The sequence below is a fragment of the Parasteatoda tepidariorum genome, chromosome 5, assembly GCF_982258835.1.
Source record: "Parasteatoda tepidariorum strain Cologne lab strain chromosome 5, Ptep-v5.0, whole genome shotgun sequence".
NCBI lineage: Eukaryota > Metazoa > Arthropoda > Arachnida > Araneae > Theridiidae > Parasteatoda > Parasteatoda tepidariorum.
Window position 1 is genome coordinate 114,794,362 of NC_141759.1, and position 22,751 is coordinate 114,817,112.

Here is a 22,751-nt window from a genome sequence, read left to right on the forward strand (position 1 = left end):
TTGATTTCGGTACTTAGAAAAATTCCGACGATTTCGGTACTTAGAACAATTCTGAAAATTTCGGTACTTAGAAAATTTCTGACCTTCTCGGTACTTAGAAAATTTCTGACCTTTTCGGTATTTCGAAAATTTCAGACGATTTCGGTACTTAGAAAAATTCAGACGATTTCGGTACTTAGAAAAATTCTGATGATTTCAGAATTTGGAAAATTTCTGCCTTTTTCGGTACTTTGAAAAGACTCAGAAGTTTTCTGTTGAATTTGGTACTTAGAAAAATTCCGTCGATTTCGGTACTTTGAAAAGTTTCAGAAGTTTTTTTACTTAGAAAATTTCTGACGTTTTCGGTACTTAGAAAAATTCTGATGATTTCGGTACTTAGAAAAATTCTGACGATTTCGGTACTTAAAAAAATTCTTACGATTTCGATACTTATTAAACATTCAGAAGTTTTCGGTACTTAGAAATATTCTGCCGATTTCGGTACTTAGAAAAATTCTGTTGATTTCGGAACTTGGAAAATTTCTGCCTTTTTCGGTACTTTGAAAAGTCTCAGAAGTTTTCAGTACTTAGAAAATTTCTGACGTTTTCGATACTTAGAAAATTTCTGACGTTTTCGGTACTTAGAAAAATTCTGCCGAATTCGGTACTTAGAAAAATTCTGTCGATTTCGGTACTTAGTAAAATTCTTTCGATTTCGGTACTTAGAAAAGACTCGGAAGTTTTCGGTACTTAGAAAATTTCTGACGTTTTCGGAACTTAGAAAAATTCTGTCGATTTCGGTACTTAGAAAAATTCTGTTGATTTCGTTACTTTGAAACTTTCTGTCGTTTTCGGTACTTAGAAAAATTCTGATGATTTCGATACTTAGAAAATTTCTGATGATTTCGGTACTTAGAAAAATTCTGTCGATTTCGGTACTTAGAAAACATTCAGATGTTTTCGGTACTTAGAAAATTTCTGCCTTTTTCAGTACTTAGAAAACATTCAGAAGTTTTCGGCACTTAGTAAAATTCTGTCGAATTCGGTACTTAGAAAAATTCTGTTGATTTCGGTACTTAGAAAAATTCTGACGTTTTCGGTACTTAGAAAACATTCAGAAGTCTTCGGTACTTAGAAAAATTCTGCCGATTTCGGTACTTAGAAAAATTCAGTTGATTTCGCTACTTAGAAAAATTCTGTCGATTTCGGTACTTAGAAAAATTCTGCCTTTTTCGGAACTTTGAAAAGACTCAGAAGTTTTCGATACTTAGAAAATTTCTGACGATTTCGGTACTTAGAAAAATTCTGACGATTTCGGTACTTAGAAAATTCTGTCGATTTCGGTACTTAGAAAACATTCAGAAGTTTTCGGCACTTCGAAAAATTCTGTCGAATTCGGTACTTAGAAAAATTCTGTTGATTTCGGTACTTAGAAAAATTCTGTCGATTTCGGTACTTTGAAAATTTCAGACGTTTTCGGTACTTAGAAAATTTCCGATGTTCTCGGTACTTAGAAAATTTCTGACGTTTTCGGTACTTAGAAAAATTCTTACGATTTCGATACTTATTAAACATTCAGAAGTTCTTCTGAATTTTTCAAATTTAAAACCGTTTGAAAATATTACTAAGTTTGAAATACCATGAAATATTTCTAAGTACGAAAATCTTCTGAAATTTTCAAAGTCAAAACCGTTTGAAAATATTACTAATTTTGAAATACCATGAAATATTTCTTAGTACGAAAAACTTCTGAATAAGTCAAAACCGTTTGAAAATATTTCTAAATTTGAAATACCATGAAATATTTCTAAGTTCGAAAAACTTCTGAATTTTTCAAAGTCAAAACCTTTTAAAAATATTACAAAGTCTGAAATACCATGAAATATTTCTAAGTACGAAAATCTTCTGAATTTTTCAAAGTCTAATCCGTTTGAAAATATTACTAAGTTTGAAATACCATGAAATATTTCTAAGTACGAAAATCTTCTGAATTTAAAAGTTTGAAAATATTACTAAGTTTGAAATACCATGAAATATTTCTAAGTGGAAAAAGCTTCAGAATTTTTCGAAGTCCAAAACATTTTGAAAATATTTCAAAGTCAAAAAAAAAAATCTTTTTTGAAATTCGAACACACGATCATCAAAAGACATGAAGAAAAAAACAAATGTGAAATTCGCACACACGATCAACGGAAGACTTATAAAGAAAGAAAAAAATTTAGAAATTCGCACAAACGATCAACGAAAGACATGGAAAAAAAATGTGAAATTTGCACACACGATCAACGGAAGACTTATGAAGAAAGAAAGAAAAAAATTTAGAAATTCGCACGCACGAGCAACGAAAGACATGCAGAAAAAAAATTTGTGAAATTCGCACACACGATCAACGGAAGACTTATGAAGAAAGAAAAAAAAAATAGAAATTCGCACACACGATCAAGGAAAGACATGAAGAAAAAAAATTTTGTGAAATTCGCACACACGATCAACGGAAGACTTATGAAGAAAGGAAGAAAAAAAAAGTGTGAAATTCACACACACGATCAACGAAAGACGAAGAAAGAAAAAAAAATTGAGAAATTCGCACACACGATCAACGAATCACATGAAAGAAAAAAAAATTGTGAAATTCGCACACACGATCAAATAAGACATGAAGAAAAATCACGACGGTCCCCTGATGACTAACTAAAAAGGATTCTGACTGAGGGCGTTCAGTCATTATGCCACAGATGGCATCTTCGCACTATTGGTCATTCGACCCACCTCATGTACCAAAAATTTACCAACCACGTGTACCAAATGAACCCACATTGCGCCAATCACATTCAGAGACTAGAGTCGTTTTGCGTTCGAGAGTTTCAAATCAAGAGTTTTCCTCCGAGAAGGGGGGAAATGCGTCGGCACCAACGGGGCGGGGAGCTCTCTCAGGTCGAGCACCCTCTTCAAGCCTAGCCCTGCATATGACCTCCCTCTTCCCCAGGACGAAGGGCAGGGAAATAGGCACGCCCACACGGCACTGACAATTGCGTTCGAGGCGGGGATCGCCAGTGAAGGATCCCCGGGTGTAGGCCGATGTCGGAGCCTACTGGCACCCATCTTTAATTGTCCTTCCGCAGGTTCACCTACGGAAACCTTGTTACGCGTTAACTTCCTCTTAATGATCAAGTTCGATCAACTTTCCGGCACGCCGGCTCGACCCGGAGGTCAGTCCGAGCGCCAGTCCGAGGACTTTACTAAATCATTCCATCGGATGTTGCGACGGGCGGTTTGCACAAAGGGCAGGGACGTAATCAACACGAGCTGATGACTCTTGCTTACTGGGAATTCCTCGTTCAAGGCAGATATTTACCATTATTCCTGTAGTGCCCTTCCGTCAATTCCTTTAAGTTTCAGCTTTGCAACCATACTTCCCCCGGTACCAAAAAGCTTTGGTTTCCCGGAAGCTGCCCGGCGTGTCATTTGAGGAACACAGCCGGATCGGTGGCTGGCATCGTTTATGGTTAGAACTAGGGCGGTATTTGATCGCCTTCGAACCTCTAACTTTCGTTCTTGATTAATGGAAACATTTTTGGCAAATGCTTTCGCAGTAGTTCGTCTTGCGACGGTCCAGGAATTTCACCTCTAGCGTCGCAATACGAATGCCCCCGTCTGTCCCTCTTAATCATTACCTCGTGTTCCGAAAACCAACAAAATAGAACCGAGGTCCTATTCCATTATTCTATGCAAGATTATTCATGCGTCATAGTTTATTCTTATCTCGCCCCGCCCTATTTTAGGGCATACGAGAGTTGATACATACACATATGATACATTAAAAATAGGTAAATCTCTAAAAGTTACATAAACAGTGAATATAAAAATCTGAATATCTAAAATAATGTTCAGTACAATTCTATAAAACAAGTTAAAACCAAATAAAATAATAAAGTAGTAAAAAGGTTAAATAAAAAAAAAAGAAAAAAAGAAAAAAAAAACACAAAATCACCCAGAAACCGATAAATGTTAAAACTTTGCAGGAACATGCAAAACAGTGATAAAATATAGAAGTTAAAATTCGATAAAGAGGTTAAAATGCAGAACAAGTTAAGAATCAAAACAATCAGTTAAAAGTTGATAAAAACAATGCTTGCTAAATTAAAAATTTATAAAAACAATACAAGTTAAAACGTAGAGAAGTTTAAAATGAAATTAGATAGATACACAAGACACCAGCAATAGTGTTCGCAGGCTCCGAGCATAGTTAAATTTGGTTCAGAGTGTCCTCCAATGTTACCTTTATAATTTGTTTAACTATGTTTCTACAGACCAACTTAGCAAAGCATTGGTGCAAAATTTGTCCTGCAAAATGGTTTCCACGGAGTGTCTGGAAGTGTGGGCAGTTCAAGATCAAGTGTTCGATTGTCTGATTGTCCCCACAGTAGGTACAATTTGGGTTTTTATTGAAAAGTCTATTTTGGTATTCTCCAAACGCCCCGTGTCCAGTAAGTAATTGGTTTAGGTAAAAGTTGGCCTGTAGTCGTTTGGTGGAAGGGTAAAAAGAGGGAAAATATAGTAGCCAGTAGTCAAATGCTTTCCCCTTACTAAGTTTGAAATACCATGAAATATTTCTAAGTACGAAAATCTTCTGAATTTTTTAAAGTCAAAACCGTTTGAAAAGATTACAAACTTTGAAATACAGTGAAATATTTCTAAGTACGAAAATCTTCTGAATTTTTCAAAGTCATAACCGTTTGAAAATATTTCTAAGTTTGAAATACCATGAAATATTTCTAAGTACGAAAATCTTCTGAATTTTTAAAAGTCAAAACCGTTTGAAAAAATTACTAATTTTGATATACCATGAAATATTTCTAAGTACGAAAATCTTCTGAATTTTTCAAAGTCAAAACCGTTTGAAAATATTACTGTGTGTGAAATTCCATGAAATATTTCTAAGTACGAAACTCTTCTGAATTTTTCAAAGTCAAAACCGTTTGAAAAGATTACAAACTTTGAAATACAGTAAAATATTTCTAAGTACGAAAATCTTCTGAATTTTTCAAAGTCATAACCGTTTGAAAATATTTCTAAGTTTGAAATACCATAAAATATTTCTAAGTACGAAAATCTTCTGAAGTTTTAAAAGTCAAAACCGTTTGAAAAAATTACTAATTTTGATATACCATGAAATATTTCTAAGTACGAAAATCTTCTGAATTTTTCAAAGTCAAAACCGTTTGAAAATATTACTATGTGTGAAATTCCATGAAATATTTCTAAGTACGAAACTCTTCTGAATTTTTCAAAGTCAAAACCGTTTGAAAAGATTACAAACTTTGAAATACAGTAAAATATTTCTAAGTACGAAAATCTTCTGAATTTTTCAAAGTCAAAACCATTCGAAAATATTGCTAACTTTGAAATACCATGAAATTTTTCTAAGTGGGAAAAGCTTCAAAATTATTCGAAGTCCAAAACATTTTGAAAATATTTCAAAGTAAAAATAAAATCTTTTTTTTGAAATTTGCACACACGATCAACAAAAGACATGAAGAAAAAAACGAATTGAGAATTTCGCACACACGATCAACGGAAGACTTATGAAGAAAGAAAAAAATTGTGAAATTTGCACACACGATCAACGAAAGACGAAGAATGAAAAAAAAAACATAGAAATTCGCACACATGATCAAGGAAAGACATGAAGAAAAAAAAAATTGAGAAATTCGCACACACGATCAACGGAAGACTTAGAAAGAAAGAAAAAAAATTTTAAATTCGCACACACGATCAAGGAAAGACAGGAAGAAAAAAAAACAATTGAGAAATTCGCACACACGATCAAATATGACATGAAGAAAAAAAAATTGAGAAATTCGCACACACGATCAACGAAACACATGAAAGAAACAAAAATTTAGAAATTCGCACACACGATCAAGGAAAGACATGAAGAAAAAAAAAATTGTGAAATTCGCACACACGATCAACGGAAGACTTAGGAAGAAAGAAAAAAAAAATTTGAAATTCGCACACACGATCAAGGAAAGACAGGAAGAAAAAAAAAAACAAATGAGAAATTCGCACACTTGATCAACGGAAGACTTATGAAGAAAGAAAAAAATATTATGAAATTCGCACACACGATCAACGGAAAACTTATAAAGAAAGAAAAAATAATTTTGAAATTCGCACACACGATCAAATAAAAATTTTACAAGAAAAATTTTTTTCAAAGGTTTTAAAGCTTGAAAAAAGCTTTACAAACCTTCTGGTAAGAGGACGGGTCTCAATAGATCGCAGTATGGTAGCTGCTCTATTACGTACAACACCCAGTCTAGTACCTAAGTCGTCTACAGACGATTTGGCACCCGTGCATCACACCCACAGGGTTTGGACTCAGAGCCGAGAGCGCGCGGTCTAGGCGCCCTCTTGAGTGCTCCAAATCGAACAGGCCTCGTCGCCGGGGTAATCCTCCCGCAAGGAGCGGATGTACGCCCCGGCTAACTTTGCCCATCGACGCGACTACAGCCGTTTTGCGTTCGAGAGTTTCAAATCAAGAGTTTTCCTCCGAAAAGGAGGAAAATGCGTCGGCACCAACGGGGCGGGGAGCTCTCTCACGTCGAGCACCCTCTTCAAGCCTAGCCCTGCAAAGGACCTCCCTCTTGCCCAAATCGAAGGGCCGGGAAACAGGCACGCCCACACGGCACTGACAGTTGCGTTCGAGGCGGGGATCGCTCGTGAAGGATCCCCGGGCGTAGGCCGATGTCGGAGCCTACTGGCATCCATCTTTAATTGACTAAAAGGGATTTTGACTTAGGGCGTTCAGTCCTTATCCCACAGATGGTATCTTCGCACCACTGTTCCACCTGTACTAAAAATGTACAAATCACTTCTACAACCACATTGCACCACACGTTCTGCGTTTTTCCCCGACCCGTGAGCCGAGTGATCCACTGCTCGGAGTGGTAGTTTCGATCCGGCCGACTAGAGCCGTTTTGCGTTCGAGAGTTTTGAATCAAGAGTTTTCCTCCGAGAAGGGGGAAAGTGCGCCGGCATCAACGGGGCGGGGAGCTCTCTCACGTCGAGCACCCTCTTCAAGCCTAGCCCTGCAAAGGACCTCCCTCTTGCCCAAGTCGAAGGGCCGGGAAACAGGCACGCCCACACGGCACTGACAGTTGCGTTCGAGGCGGGGATCTCCAGTGAAGGATCCCCGAGTGTAGGCCTATGTCGGAGCCTACTGGCACCCATCTTTAATTGTCCTTCCGCAGGTTCACTACGGAAACCTTGTTGCGCGTTAACTTCCTCATAATGACCAAGTTTGATCAACTTTCCGACACGCCGGCTCGACCCGGAGGTCAGTCCGAGCGCCAGTTCGAAGACCTCACTAAATCATTCCATCGGATGTTGCGACGGGCGGTTTGCACAAAGGGCAGGGACGCAATCAACACGACCTGATGACTCGTGCTTACTGGGAATTCCTCGTTCAAGGCAGATATGTACCCTTGCTCCTGGTAGTGCCCTTCCGTCAATTCCTTTAAGTTTCAGCTTTGCAACCATACTTCCCCCGGAACCCAAAAGCTTTGGTTTCCCGGAAGTTGCCCGGCGTGTCATTTGAGGAACACAGCCGGATCGGTGGCTGGCATCGTTTATGGTTAGAACTAGGGCGGTAATTGATCGCCTTCGAACCTCTAACTTTCGTTCTTGATTAATGGAAACATTCTTGGCAAATGCTTTCGCAGTAGTTCGTCTTGCGACGGTCCAAGAATTTCACCTCTAGCGTCGCAATACGAATGCCCCCGTCTGTCCCTCTTAATCATTACCTCGTGTTCCGAAAACCAACAAAATAGAACCGAGGTCCTATTCCATTATTCCATGCACCATTATTCATGCGTAATGCATACTTTGAGCACTCTAATTTTTTCATAGTAAAATTGCCGAAACCGAATGACAACCGGTAAAGATCATCGGACAATTTCGGCGGCAATGCTCAGAACTGGCAGTGACCACCGGTGGGCGGACCACCCGTCTGGAACTAAGATCCAACTATGAGCTTTTTAACAGCAACAACTTCAATATACGCTTTTGGAGCTGGAGTTACCGCTGCGGCCGCAGCAGACTTTCCCTCCTTCTTTGATACAAGCATTTGACTACTGGCAGGACCAACCAGGTTACTTTCACGTTCAGCGAGCGTTCGAAGCGGCGCTTCGAATCTCAGAGGTGGTGGTGCCCCCGGCTGGCGAGGGCGCCGGACCCGGCATGACGGCTGGGTCCCCGTTCGCACAGATCGAACTAGAGCCTTCTTCCTCTAGTCGGTTCGAGACTCACTGCGTCCCCCTTGGCGTCAACGCCTGGACGCGAGAGTGCTCTGCCGTCGAGAGTCGTGCTCGCGCCGGAACAAACTGCAGAAAACCTCGTGAATGCTTCCATCACTGTTCAGTCTCCACGCGGCTACAAACTACTGTCCGAGCTGCTACTGAATAGCCGAGGCCGTCGCTTTCTGTGAGGCAACCCCCGTCTGTGTCGAGACGAGAGCACTGCGTATCTTAAACGCTCACTATGCCGCACGAAGGTCAAAGCTGGCGCGGCTACGGAAAGACGTCCGAGCCACTCACTGAAAAGCCGAGACCTTTTGTTTCCGTGAGGCGAGCCCTCGCCCTTGTCGAGACGAGAGCGTTACGTTTCTTGAGACACGCTCACTGTGCCTCACATGTATAGTCCCGCACAAAGTTCATGTTCCAAGCGAAAGATTTTTCTCCCGGGCTGTGGCCGTCGACGTCCGCATCCCCGGCCTCTCGCCGAGGAAATTTAAATTTGAACGGAAAACGCATATCGGCCTTTCCGGCCTCTTTCGGGCTTTGTCTCAGACTTCCCGTCGCCGGACTTAGAAGAATTTCCACAATTTTCGAGACTTAGAAAAATTTCGGAAAAAATTGGACTTTGACAAAAAAACACTCTAAAACTAATTTTTAAAAAAAATGTAACTAAAAATTATTATTACATAATTATAATTAAAATTATTATTTATATACATTTATCATATTATATAAATTTCATATTAAAATAATTTAAAATAATTAAAAAAAAAGAACATAAAATTATTATTGTATAATTATATTATCAAATTTATATTATATAACTATTATTAAAAATTATATTTTTATACATTATATTACATACATTTTTTATTAAAATATTTTAAAATTTAACTATTATTATACATCTTTTAAAACCAATTTTGATAATAAACACATTGTTGCGAACAACATTATATTTATATTATATTATAAAGTTTCTTCATTAGTACAATGTCAATAACTAATGTTTTTAGGCAACCATGTTACGATATTTGAAGTGTTTACGTCTGGTCTAACAGATCTTTCGAGTTTCTTTGCATAAGTGCTTTTAATTGCTTAATTTGCCTTTTTTTTATTTCTAAGTACGAAAATCTTCTGAATTTTTCAAAGTGAAAACCGTTTGAAAATATTACTAAGTTTGAAATACCAAATAATATTTCTAAGTACGAAAATTTTCTGAATTTTTCAAAGTCAAAACCGTTTGAAAATATTACTAAGTTTGAAATACCATGAAATATTTCTAAGTACGAAAATCTTCTGAATTTTGCAAAGTCAAAACCGTTTGAAAATATAAATAAGTTTAAAATACCATAAAATATTTCTAAGTACGAAAATCTTCGGAATTTTTCAAAGTCAAAACCGTTTGAGAATATTACTAAGTTTGAAATAACATGAAATATTTCTAAGCACGAAAATCTTCTGAACTTTTCAAAGTCAAAACCGTTTGAAAATATTACTAAGTTTGACATACCATGAAATATTTCTAAGAACGAAAATCTTCTGAATTTTTCAAAGTCAATACCGCTTGAAAATATTTCTAAGTTTGACATACCATGAAATATTTCTAAGTACGAAAATCTTCTGAATTTTTCAAAGTCAATACCGCTTGAAAATATTTCTAAGTTTGAAATACCATGAAATATTTCTAAGTACGAAAATCTTCTGAATTTTTCAAAGTCAAAACCGTTTGAAAATATAACTAAGTTTAAAATACCATAAAATATTTCTAAGTACGAAAATCATCTGAATTTTTCAAAGTCAAAACCGTTTGAAAATATTACTAAGTTTGACATACCATGAAATATTTCTAAGTACGAAAATCTTCTGAATTTTTCGAAGTCAATACCGCTTGAAAATATTTCTAAGTTTGAAATACCATGAAATATTTCTAAGTAGAAAAATCTTCGGAATTTTTCAAAGTCAAAACCGTTTGAAAATATTACTAAGTTCGAAATACCATGAAATATTTCTAAGTACGAGAATCTTCTGAACTTTTCAAAGTCAAAACCGTTTGAAAATATTGCTAAGTTTGAAATACCATGAAATATTTCTAAGTACGAAAATCTTCTGAATTCCCGCACAAAGTTCATTTTCCAAGCGAAGATTTTTTCTCCCGGGCTGTGGCCGTCGACGTCCGCATCCCCGGCCTCTCGCCGAGGAAATTTAAATTTGAACGGAAAACGCATATCGGCCTTTCCGGCCTCACTCGGGCTTCGTCTCAGACTTCCCGTTGCCGGACTTAGAAGAATTTCCACAATTTTCGAGACTTAGAAAAATTTCGGAAAAAATTGGACTTTGACAAAAAAACACTCTAAATCTAATTTTTAAAAAAAATGTAACTAAAAATTATTATTACATAATTATAATTAAAAATATTATTTATATACATTTATCATATTATATAAATTTCATATTAAAATAATTTAAAATAATTAAAAAAAAGAACATAAAATTATTATTATATAATTATATTATCAAATTTATATTATATAACTATTATTAAAAATTATATTTTTATACATTATATTACATACATTTTTTATTAAAATATTTCAAAATTTAACTATTATTATACATCTTTTAAAACCAATTTTGATAATAAACACATTGTTGCGAACAACATTATATTTATATTATATTATAAAGTTTGTTCATTAGTACAATGTCAATAACTAATGTTTTTAGGCAACAATGTTACGATATTTGAAGTGTTTACGTCTGGTCTAACGGATCTTTCGAGTTTCTTTGCATAAGTGCTTTTAATTGCTTAATTTGCCTTTTTTTTATTTCTAAGTACGAAAATCTTCTGAATTTTTCAAAGTCAAAACCGTTTGAAAATATTACTAAGTTTGAAATACCATGAAAAATTTCTAAGTACAAAAATCTTCGGAATTTTTCAAAGTCAAAACCGTTTGAGAATATTACTAAGTTCGAAATACCATGAAATATTTCTAAGTACGAAAATCTTCTGAATTTTTCAAAGTCAAAACCATTTAAAAATATTACTAAGTTTGACATACCATGAAATATTTCTAAGTACGAAAATCTTCTGAACTTTTCAAAGTCAAAACCGTTTGAAAATATTGCTAAGTTTGAAATACCATGAAATATTTCTAAGTACGAAAATCTTCTGAATTATTCAAAGTCTAAACCGATTGAAAATATTACTAAGTCAGAAATACCATGAAATATTTCTAAGTACGAAAATCTTCTGAATTTTTCAAAGTCAAAACCGTTTGAAAATATTACTAAGTTTGAAATACCATGAAATATTTCTAAGTACGAAAATCTTCTGAATTTTTCAAAGTCAAAACCGTTTGAAAATATTACTAAGTTTGAAATAACATGAAATATTTCTAAGTACGAAAATCTTCTGAATTTTTCAAAGTCAAAACCGTTTGAAAATATTACTAAGTTTGACATACCATGAAATATTTCTAAGTACGAAAATCTTCTGAATTTTTCAAAGTCAATACCGCTTGAAAATATTTCTAAGTTTGACATACCATGAAATATTTCTAAGTACGAAAATCTTCTGAATTTTTCAAAGTCAATACCGCTTGAAAATATTTCTAAGTTTGAAATACCATGAAATATTTCTAAGTACGAAAATCTTCTGAATTTTTCAAAGTCAAAACCGTTTGAAAATATAACTAAGTTTAAAATACCATAAAATATTTCTAAGTACGAAAATCTTCTGAATTTTTCAAAGTCAAAACCGTTTGAAAATATTACTAAGTTTGAAATACCATGAAATATTTCTAAGTACGAAAATCTTCTGAATTTTTCAAAGTCAATACCGCTTGAAAATATTTCTAAGTTTGAAATACCATAAAATATTTCTAAGTACGAAAATCTTCTGAATTTTTCAAAGTCAAAACCGTTTGAAAATATAACTAAGTTTAAAATACCATAAAATATTTTTAAGTACGAAAATCTTCTGAATTTTTCAAAGTCAATACCGCTTGAAAATATTTCTAAGTTTGAAGTACCATGAAATATTTCTAAGTACAAAAATCTTCGGAATTTTTCAAAGTCAAAACCGTTTGAGAATATTACTAAGTTCGAAATACCATGAAATATTTCTAAGTACGAAAATCTTCTGAATTTTTCAAAGTCAAAACCATTTGAAAATATTACTAAGTTTGACATACCATGAAATATTTCTAAGTACGAAAATCTTCTGAACTTTTCAAAGTCAAAACCGTTTGAAAATATTGCTAAGTTTGAAATACCATGAAATATTTCTAAGTACGAAAATCTTCTGAATTATACAAAGTCAAAACCGATTGAAAATATTACTAAGTCAGAAATACCATGAAATATTTCTAAGTACGAAAATCTTCTGAATTTTTCAAAGTCAAAACCGTTTGAAAATATTACTAAGTTTCAAATACCATGAAATATTTCTAAGTACGAAAATCTTCTGAATTTTTCAAAGTCAAAACCGTTTGAAAATATTACTAAGTTTGAAATAACATGAAATATTTCTAAGTACGAAAATCTTCTGAATTTTTCAAAGTCAAAACCGTTTGAAAATATTACTAAGTTTGACATACCATGAAATATTTCTAAGTACGAAAATCTTCTGAATTTTTCAAAGTCAATACCGCTTGAAAATATTTCTAAGTTTGACATACCATGAAATATTTCTAAGTACGAAAATCTTCTGAATTTTTCAAAGTCAATACCGCTTGAAAATATTTCTAAGTTTGAAATACCATGAAATATTTCTAAGTACGAAAATCTTCTGAATTTTTCAAAGTCAAAACCGTTTGAAAATATAACTAAGTTTAAAATACCATAAAATATTTCTAAGTACGAAAATCTTCTGAATTTTTCAAAGTCAAAACCGTTTGAAAATATTACTAAGTTTGAAATACCATGAAATATTTCTAAGTACGAAAATCTTCTGAATTTTTCAAAGTCAATACCGCTTGAAAATATTTCTAAGTTTGAAATACCATAAAATATTTCTAAGTACGAAAATCTTCTGAATTTTTCAAAGTCAAAACCGTTTGAAAATATAACTAAGTTTAAAATACCATAAAATATTTTTAAGTACGAAAATCTTCTGAATTTTTCAAAGTCAATACCGCTTGAAAATATTTCTAAGTTTGAAGTACCATGAAATATTTCTAAGTACAAAAATCTTCGGAATTTTTCAAAGTCAAAACCGTTTGAGAATATTACTAAGTTCGAAATACCATGAAATATTTCTAAGTACGAAAATCTTCTGAATTTTTCAAAGTCAAAACCATTTGAAAATATTACTAAGTTTGACATACCATGAAATATTTCTAAGTACGAAAATCTTCTGAACTTTTCAAAGTCAAAACCGTTTGAAAATATTGCTAAGTTTGAAATACCATGAAATATTTCTAAGTACGAAAATCTTCTGAATTATACAAAGTCAAAACCGATTGAAAATATTACTAAGTCAGAAATACCATGAAATATTTCTAAGTACGAAAATCTTCTGAATTTTTCAAAGTCAAAACCGTTTGAAAATATTACTAAGTTTGAAATACCATGAAATATTTCTAAGTACGAAAATCTTCTGAATTTTTCAAAGTCAAAACCGTTTGAAAATATTACTAAGTTTGAAATAACATGAAATATTTCTAAGTACGAAAATCTTCTGAATTTTTCAAAGTCAAAACCGTTTGAAAATATTACTAAGTTTGACATACCATGAAATATTTCTAAGTACGAAAATCTTCTGAATTTTTCAAAGTCAATACCGCTTGAAAATATTTCTAAGTTTGACATACCATGAAATATTTCTAAGTACGAAAATCTTCTGAATTTTTCAAAGTCAATACCGCTTGAAAATATTTCTAAGTTTGAAATACCATGAAATATTTCTAAGTACGAAAATCTTCTGAATTTTTCAAAGTCAAAACCGTTTGAAAATATAACTAAGTTTAAAATACCATAAAATATTTCTAAGTACGAAAATCTTCTGAATTTCCGCACAAAGTTCATTTTCCAAGCGAAAGATTTTTCTCCCCCGCGGTGGCCGTCGACGTCCGCATCCCCGGCCTCTCGACGAGGAAATTTTAATTTGAACGGAAAACGCATATCGGCCTTTCCGGCCTCACTCGGGCTTCGTCTCAGACTTCCCGTCGCCGGACTTAGAAGAATTTCCACAATTTTCGAGACTTAGAAAAATTTCGGAAAAAATTGGACTTTGAAAAAAAAACACTCTAAAACTAATAAAAAAGAAATGTAACTAAAAATTATTATTACATAATTATAATTAAAAATATTATTTATATACATTTATCATATTATATAAATTTCATATTAAAATGATTTAAAATAATTAAAAAAATAACATAAAATTATTATTATATAATTATATTATCAAATTTATATTATATAACTATTATTAAAAATTATATTTTTATACATTATATTATATACATATTTTATTAAAATATTTTAAAATTTAACTATTATTATACATCTTTTAAAACCAATTTTGATAATAAACACATTGTTGCGAACAACATTATATTTATATTATATTATAAAGTTTCTTCATAAGTACAATGTCAATAAATAATGTTTTTAGGCAACATTGTTACGATATTTGAAGTGTTTACGTCTGGTCTAACAGATCTTTCGAGTTTCTTTGCATAAGTGCTTTTAATTGCTTAATTTGCTTTTTTTTAATTTAAATTATCTAAATGCAATTTTTTTTTTAAGAATAATGTCTTTTTCAATAAATATTCAATTAAAAACCAAAAAAAAAATTATTTTTTTGAATTTTTCGGCAAATGAGTGCCAGCGTAATCGGGAACTTTAAATAATTAAATATAATACAAAATATGAGTGTTGACACGATCTGAGCATCGCACGGTGACCAGAGAGAGCAGTTATACCAGTTTAGACACGTCAAAAAATTTTCCCGTTTTCGAAAGTTAGCGATGAAATTCATTTGCATTAAATTGCATGCTAAAATGTAAAATTTAGATAGGGACAGAAGGGAATCTCGTTACCCCATTCTTGCGCATCACTAATTAGTTCAGGAGACATCTGGAATCCTTAAGACAGTCATAGTATCTCCCGCCGTTAACAAAATTACACGTCCATGCAATCCAACTAGAGGCGAAACGGAGTCTCGTAACTTTTTTTTAAATTAGCCAATAAATGCAATTTTTTTAGAAGCTAGTGAAAGAAATAATCTCTTTTCATTTAATATATATTAAATTAAAAACTAAAAAAAAAAATTTTTTTCTCGAGATTTTTGGCAAATGAGGGCCAGCGTAGTCGAGAACTTTAAGTTATTAAATATAAGACAAAATATACAGATTTCCATGATTTGAGCATCGTTTGGTAACCAGAGAGATTCCTTATTAGGTTTTTTCATTCCTTATTATTTTTTCTTTCATTTTTAAAAGCTAAAAATAAGAATCTAAAATTTATTATGATTTAAATAATTGTGTGATATTTGCCTCAAAATAATAAATTTAAAATGAAATGAATGAAGAAAGAAAAACATTTAGAAATTGTCACACACGATCTCAAAACCGTTTAAAAATATTACTAAGTCTGAAATACCATGAAATATTTCTAAGTACGAAAATCTTCTGAATTTTTCAAAGTCAAAACCGCTTGAAAATATTACTAAGTTTGAAATACCATGAAATATTTCTAAGTACGAAAATCTTCTGAATTTTTCAAAGTCAAAACACTTTGAAAATATTACTAAGTCTGAAATACCATGAAATATTTCTTAGTACGAAAAGCTTCTGAATTTTTCAAAACATTCAGAAGTTTTCGGTACTAAGAAAATTTCTGCCTTTTTCGGTACTTGGAAAACATTCGGAAGTTTTCGGTACTTAGAAAAATTCTGTCGAATTCGGTACTTAGAAAAATTCTGCCGATTTCGGTACTTAGAAAAATTCTGACGATTTCGGTTTTTAGAAAAATTCTGGTGATTTCGGATCTTAGAAAATTTCTGACCTTTTCGGTACTTAGAAAATATCTGACGTTTTCGGTACTTAGAAAAATTCTTACGATTTCGATACTTATTAAACATTCAGAAGTTTTCGGTACTTAGAAAAATTCTGCCGATTTCGGTACTTAGAAAAATTCTGTCGATTTCGGTACTTAGAAAAATTCTGTTGATTTCGGTACTTAGAAAATTTCTGCCTTTTTCGGTACTTTGAAAAGACTCGGAAGTTTTCATTACTTAGAAAATTTCTGACGTTTTCGATACTTAGAAAATTTCTGACGTTTTCGGTACTTAGATAAATTCTGACGATTTCGGTCCTTAGAAAACATTCAGAAGTTTTCGATACTTAGAAAATTTCTGACGTTTTCGGTACTTAGAAAAATTCTGTCGATTTCGGTACTTTGAAAAGACAGAGAAGTTTTCGGTACTTTGAAAATTTCTGACGATTTCGGTACTTAGAAAAATTCAGACGATTTCGGTTCTTAGAAAAATTCAGACGATTTCGGTACTTAGAAAATTCTGACGATTTCGGAACTTAGAAAAATTCTGACAATTTCGGTACTTAGAAAAATTCCGACGATTTCGGTACTTAGAAAAATTCTGAAAATTTCGGTACTTAGAAAATTTCTGACCTTTTCGGTACTTAGAAAATTTCTGCCTTTTTCGGTACTTTGAAAAGACTCAGAATTTTTCAGTACTAAGAAAATTTCTGACTTTTTCGGTACTTAGCAAAATTCTTTTAATTTCGGTATTTAGAAAATTTCTGCCTTTTTCGGTACTTTGAAAAATTCTGAGGATTTCGGTATTTAGAAAACATTCAGAAGTTTTCGGTACTTAGAAAATTTCTGACGTTTTCGGTACTTAGAAAAATTCTGATGATTTCGCTATTTAGAAAATTTCAGATGATTTCGGTACTTAGAAAAATTCAGACGATTTCGGTACTTAGAAAAATTCTGCCGATTTCGGTACTGAGAAAAATTCTGTTGATTTCGGTACTGAGAAAAATTCTGTTGATTTCGGTACTTAGAAAAATTCCGTCGATTTCGGTACTTTGAAAAGACAGAGAAGTTTTCGGTACTTAGAAAAATTCCGACGATTTCGGTACTTAGAAAATTCTGACGATTTCGGTACTTAGAAAAATTCTGTTGATTTCGGTACTTAGAAAATTTCTGCCTTTTTCGGTAATTTGAAAAGACTCGGAAGTTTTCATTACTTAGAAAATTTCTGACGTTTTCGATACTTAGAAAATTTCTGACGTTTTCGGTACTTAGAAAATTTCTGCCGATTTCGGTACTTAGAAAATTCTGACGATTTCGGTACTTGGAAAATTTCTGACCTTTTCGGTACTTAGATAAATTCTGACGATTTCGGTACTTAGAAAACATTCAGAAGTTTTCGATACTTAGAAAATTTCTGACGTTTTCGGTACTTAGAAAAATTCTGTCGATTTCGGTACTTTGAAAAGAAAGAGAAGTTTTCGGTACTTAGAAAAATTCCGACGATTTCGGTACTTATAAAATTCTGACGATTTCGGAACTTAGAAAAATACTGAAAATTTCGGTACTTAGAAAATTTCTGTCGATTTCGGTACTTTGAAAAGACTCAGAAGTTTTCGGTACTTTGAAAATTTCTGACGATTTCGGTACTTAGAAAAATTCAGACGATTTCGGTACTTTGAAAAGACAGAGAAGTTTTCGGTACTTTGAAAATTTCTGACGATTTCGGTACTTAGAAAAATTCAGACGATTTCGGTACTTAGAAAAATTCAGACGATTTCGGTACATAGAAAATTCTGACGATTTCGGAACTTAGAAAAATTCTGACAATTTCGGTACTTAGAAAAATTCCGACGATTTCGGTACTTAGAAAAATTCTGAAAATTTCGGTACTTTGAAAAATTCTGAGGATTTCGGTATTTAGAAAACATTCAGAAGTTTTCGGTACTTAGAAAATTTCTGACGTTTTCGGTACTTAGAAAAATTCTGATGATTTCGCTATTTAGAAAATTTCAGATGATTTCGGTACTTAGAAAAATTCAGACGATTTCGGTACTTAGAAAAATTCTGCCGATTTCGGTACTGAGAAAAATTCTGTTAATTTCGGTACTGAGAAAAATTCTGTTGATTTCGGTACTTAGAAAAATTCTGTCGATTTCGGTACTTTGAAAAGACAGAGAAGTTTTCGGTACTTAGAAAAATTCCGACGATTTCGGTACTTAGAAAATTTCTGCCTTTTTCGGTACTTTGAAAAAACTCGGAAGTTTTCATTACTTAGAAAATTTCTGACGTTTTCGATACTTAGAAAATTTCTGACGTTTTCGGTACTTAGAAAAATTCTGTCGATTTCGGTACTGAGAAAAATTCTGTTGATTTCGGTACTTAGAAAAATTCTGTCGATTTCGGTACTTTGAAAAGAAAGAGAAGTTTTCGGTACTTAGAAAAATTCCCACGATTTCGGTACTTAGAAAATTCTGACGATTTCGGAACTTAGAAAAATTCTGAAAATTTCGGTACTTAGAAAATTTCTGTCGATTTCGGTACTTTGAAAAGACTCAGAAGTTTTCGGTACTTTGAAAATTTCTGACGATTTCGGTACTTAGAAAAATTCAGACGATTTCGGTACTTAGAAAAATTCAGACGATTTCGGTCCTTAGAAAACATTCAGAAGTTTTCGATACTTAGAAAATTTCTGACGTTTTCCGTACTTAGAAAAATTCTGTCAATTTCGGTACTGAGAAAAATTCTGTTGATTTCGGTACTTAGAAAAATTCTGTCGATTTCGGTACTTTGAAAAGAAAGAGAAGTTTTCGGTACTTAGAAAAATTCCCACGATTTCGGTACTTAGAAAATTCTGACGATTTCGGAACTTAGAAAAATTCTGAAAATTTCGGTTCTTAGAAATTTTCTGTCGATTTCGGTACTTTGAAAAGACTCAGAAGTTTTCGGTACTTTGAAAATTTCTGACGATTTCGGTACTTAGAAAAATTCAGACGATTTCGGTACTTAGAAAAATTCAGACGATTTCGGTACTTAGAAAATTCTGACGATTTCGGAACTTAGAAAAATTCTGACAATTTCGGTACTTAGAAAAATTCCGACGATTTCGGTACTTAGAAAAATTCTGAAAATTTCGGTACTTAGAAAATTTCTGACCTTTTCGGTACTTAGAAAATTTCTGCCTTTTTAGGTACTTTGAAAAGACTCAGAATTTTTCAGTACTAAGAAAATTTCTGACTTTTTCGGTACTTAGAAAAATTCTTTTAATTTCGGTACTTAGAAAATTTCTGCCTTTTTCGGTACTTTGAAAAATTCTGAGCATTTCGGTATTTAGAAAACATTTAGAAGTTTTCGGTACTTAGAAAATTTCTGATGTTTTCGGTACTTAGAAAAATTCTGATGATTTCGCTATTTAGAAAATCTCAGATGATTTCGGTACTTAGAAAAATTCAGACGATTTCGGTACTGAGAAAAATTCTGCCGATTTCGGTACTGAGAAAAATTATGTTGATTTCGGTACTGAGAAAAATTCTGTTGATTTCGGTACTTAGAAAAATTCTGTCGATTTCGGTACTTTGAAAAGACAGAGAAGTTTTCGGTACTTAGAAAAATTCCGATGATTTCGGTACTTAGAAAATTCTGACGATTTCGGTACTTAGAAAAATTCTGTAGATTTCGGTACTTAGAAAATTTCTGCCTTTTTCGGTACTTTGAAAAGACTCGGAAGTTTTCATTACTTAGAAAATTTCTGACGTTTTCGATACTTAGAAAATTTCTGACGTTTTCGGTACTTAGAAAATTTCTGCCGATTTCGGTACTTAGAAAATTCTGACGATTTCGGTACTTGGAAAATTTCTGACCTTTTCGGTACTTAGATAAATTCTGACGATTTCGGTACTTAGTAAACATTCAGAAGTTTTCGATACTTAGTAAATTTCTGACGTTATCGGTACTTAGAAAAATTCTGTCGATTTCGGTACTTTGAAAAGACAGAGAAGTTTTCGGTACTTAGAAAAATTCCGACGATTTCGGTACTTAGAAAATTTCTGTCGATTTCGGTACTTTGAAAAGACTCAGAAGTTTTCGGTACTTTGAAAATTTCTGACGATTTCGGTACTTAGAAAATTCTGACGATTTCGGTACTTAGAAAAATTCCGACGATTTCGGTACTTAGAAAAATTCCGATGATTTCGGTACTTAGAAAAATTCTGAAAATTTCGGTACTTAGAAAATTTCTGACCTTTTCGGTACTTAGAAAATTTCTGCCTTTTTCGGTACTTTGAAAAGACTCAGAATTTTTCAGTACTAAGCAAATTTCTGACTTTTTCGGTTCTTAGAAAAATTCTTTTAATTTCGGAACTTAGAAAATTTCTGCCTTTTTCGGTACTTTGAAAAATTCTGAGGATTTCGGTATTTAGAAAACATTCAGAAGTTTTCGGTACTTAGAAAATTTCTGACGTTTTCGGTACTTAGAAAAATTCTGATGATTTCGCTATTTAGAAAATTTCAGATGATTTCGGTACTTAGAAAAATTCTGCCGATTTCGGTACTGAGAAAAATTCTTTTGATTTCGGTACTTAGAAAAATTCTGTCGATTTCGGTACTTAGAAAATTCTGACGATTTCGGTACTTTGAAAAGACAGAGAAGTTTTCGGTACTTAGAAAAATTCCGACGATTTCGGTACTTAGAAAATTCTGACGATTTCGGTACTTAGAAAAATTCTGTTGATTTCGGTACTTAGAAAATTTCTGCCTTTTTCGGTACTTTGAAAAGACTCGGAAGTTTTCATTACTTAGAAAATTTCTGACGTTTTCGATACTTAGAAAATTTCTGACGTTTTCGGAACTTAGAAAATTTCTGCCGATTTCGGTACTTAGAAAATTCTGACGATTCCGGTACTTGGAAAATTTCTGACCTTTTCGGTACTTAGATAAATTCTGACGATTTCGGTACTTAGAAAACATTCAGAAGTTTTCGATACTTAGAAAATTTCTGACGTTTTCGGTACTTAGAAAAATTCTGTCGATTTCGGTACTTTGAAAAGACTCAGAAGTTTTCGGTACTTTGAAAATTTCTGACGATTTCGGTACTTAGAAAAATTCAGACGATTTCGGTACTTAGAAAAATTCAGACGATTTCGGTACTTAGAAAATTCTGACGATTTCGGAACTTAGAAAAATTCTGACAATTTCGGTACTTAGAAAAATTCCGACGATTTCGGTACTTAGAAAAATTCTGAAAATTTCGGTACTTAGAAAATTTCTGACCTTTTCGGTACTTAGAAAATTTCTGCGTTTTTAGGTACTTTGAAAAGACTCAGAATTTTTCAGTACTAAGAAAATTTCTGACTTTTTCGGTACTTAGAAAAATTCTTTTAATTTCGGTACTTAGAAAATTTCTGCCTTTTTCGGTACTTTGAAAAATTCTGAGGATTTCGGTATTTAGAAAACATTCAGAAGTTTTCGGTACTTAGAAAATTTCTGATGTTTTCGGTACTTAGAAAAATTCTGATGATTTCGCTATTTAGAAAATCTCAGATGATTTCGGTACTTAGAAAAATTCAGACGATTTCGGTACTTAGAAAAATTCTGCCGATTTCGGTACTGAGAAAAATTCTGTTGATTTCGGTACTGAGAAAAATTCTGTTGATTTCGGTACTTAGAAAAATTCTGTCGATTTCGGTACTTTGAAAAGACAGAGAAGTTTTCGGTACTTAGAAAAATTCCGATGATTTCGGTACTTAGAAAATTCTGACGATTTCGGTACTTAGAAAAATTCTGTAGATTTCGGTACTTAGAAAATTTCAGCCTTTTTCGGTACTTTGAAAAGACTCGGAAGTTTTCATTACTTAGAAAATTTCTGACGTTTTCGATACTTAGAAAATTTCTGACGTTTTCGGTACTTAGAAAATTTCTGCCGATTTCGGTACTTAGAAAATTCTGACGATTTCGGTACTTGGAAAATTTCTGACCTTTTCGGTACTTAGATAAATTCTGACGATTTCGGTACTTAGAAAACATTCAGAAGTTTTCGGTACTTAGAAAATTCTGACGATTTCGGAACTTAGAAAAATTCTGAAAATTTCGGTACTTAGAAAATTTCTGTCGATTTCGGTACTTTGAAAAGACTCAGAAGTGTTCGGTACTTTGAAAATTTCTGACGATTTCGGTACTTGGAAAATTTCTGACCTTTTCGGTACTTAGATAAATTCTGACGATTTCGGTACTTAGAAAACATTCAGAAGTTTTCGGTACTTAGAAAATTCTGACAATTTCGGAACTTAGAAAAATTCTGAAAATTTCGGTACTTAGAAAATTTCTGTCGATTTCGGTACTTTGAAAAGACTCAGAAGTGTTCGGTACTTTGAAAATTTCTGACGATTTCGGTACTTAGAAAAATTCAGACGATTTCGGTACTTAGAAAATTCTGACGATTTCGGAACTTAGAAAAATTCTGACAATTTCGGT

The 22,751-nt window shown here is 32.9% G+C and overlaps 2 pseudogenes; both read right to left on the reverse strand.

The window, feature by feature from the left end:
- Window positions 1–3,084: 3,084 nt before the first annotated feature.
- On the reverse strand, window positions 3,085–3,915 carry LOC147810025 (small subunit ribosomal RNA; annotated as a pseudogene; the record flags this gene model as incomplete).
- A 3,303-nt stretch (window positions 3,916–7,218) lies between these two features.
- Window positions 7,219–8,137, reverse strand: LOC147810026 (small subunit ribosomal RNA; annotated as a pseudogene; the record flags this gene model as incomplete).
- Between the last annotated feature and the right edge of the window lie 14,614 nt (window positions 8,138–22,751).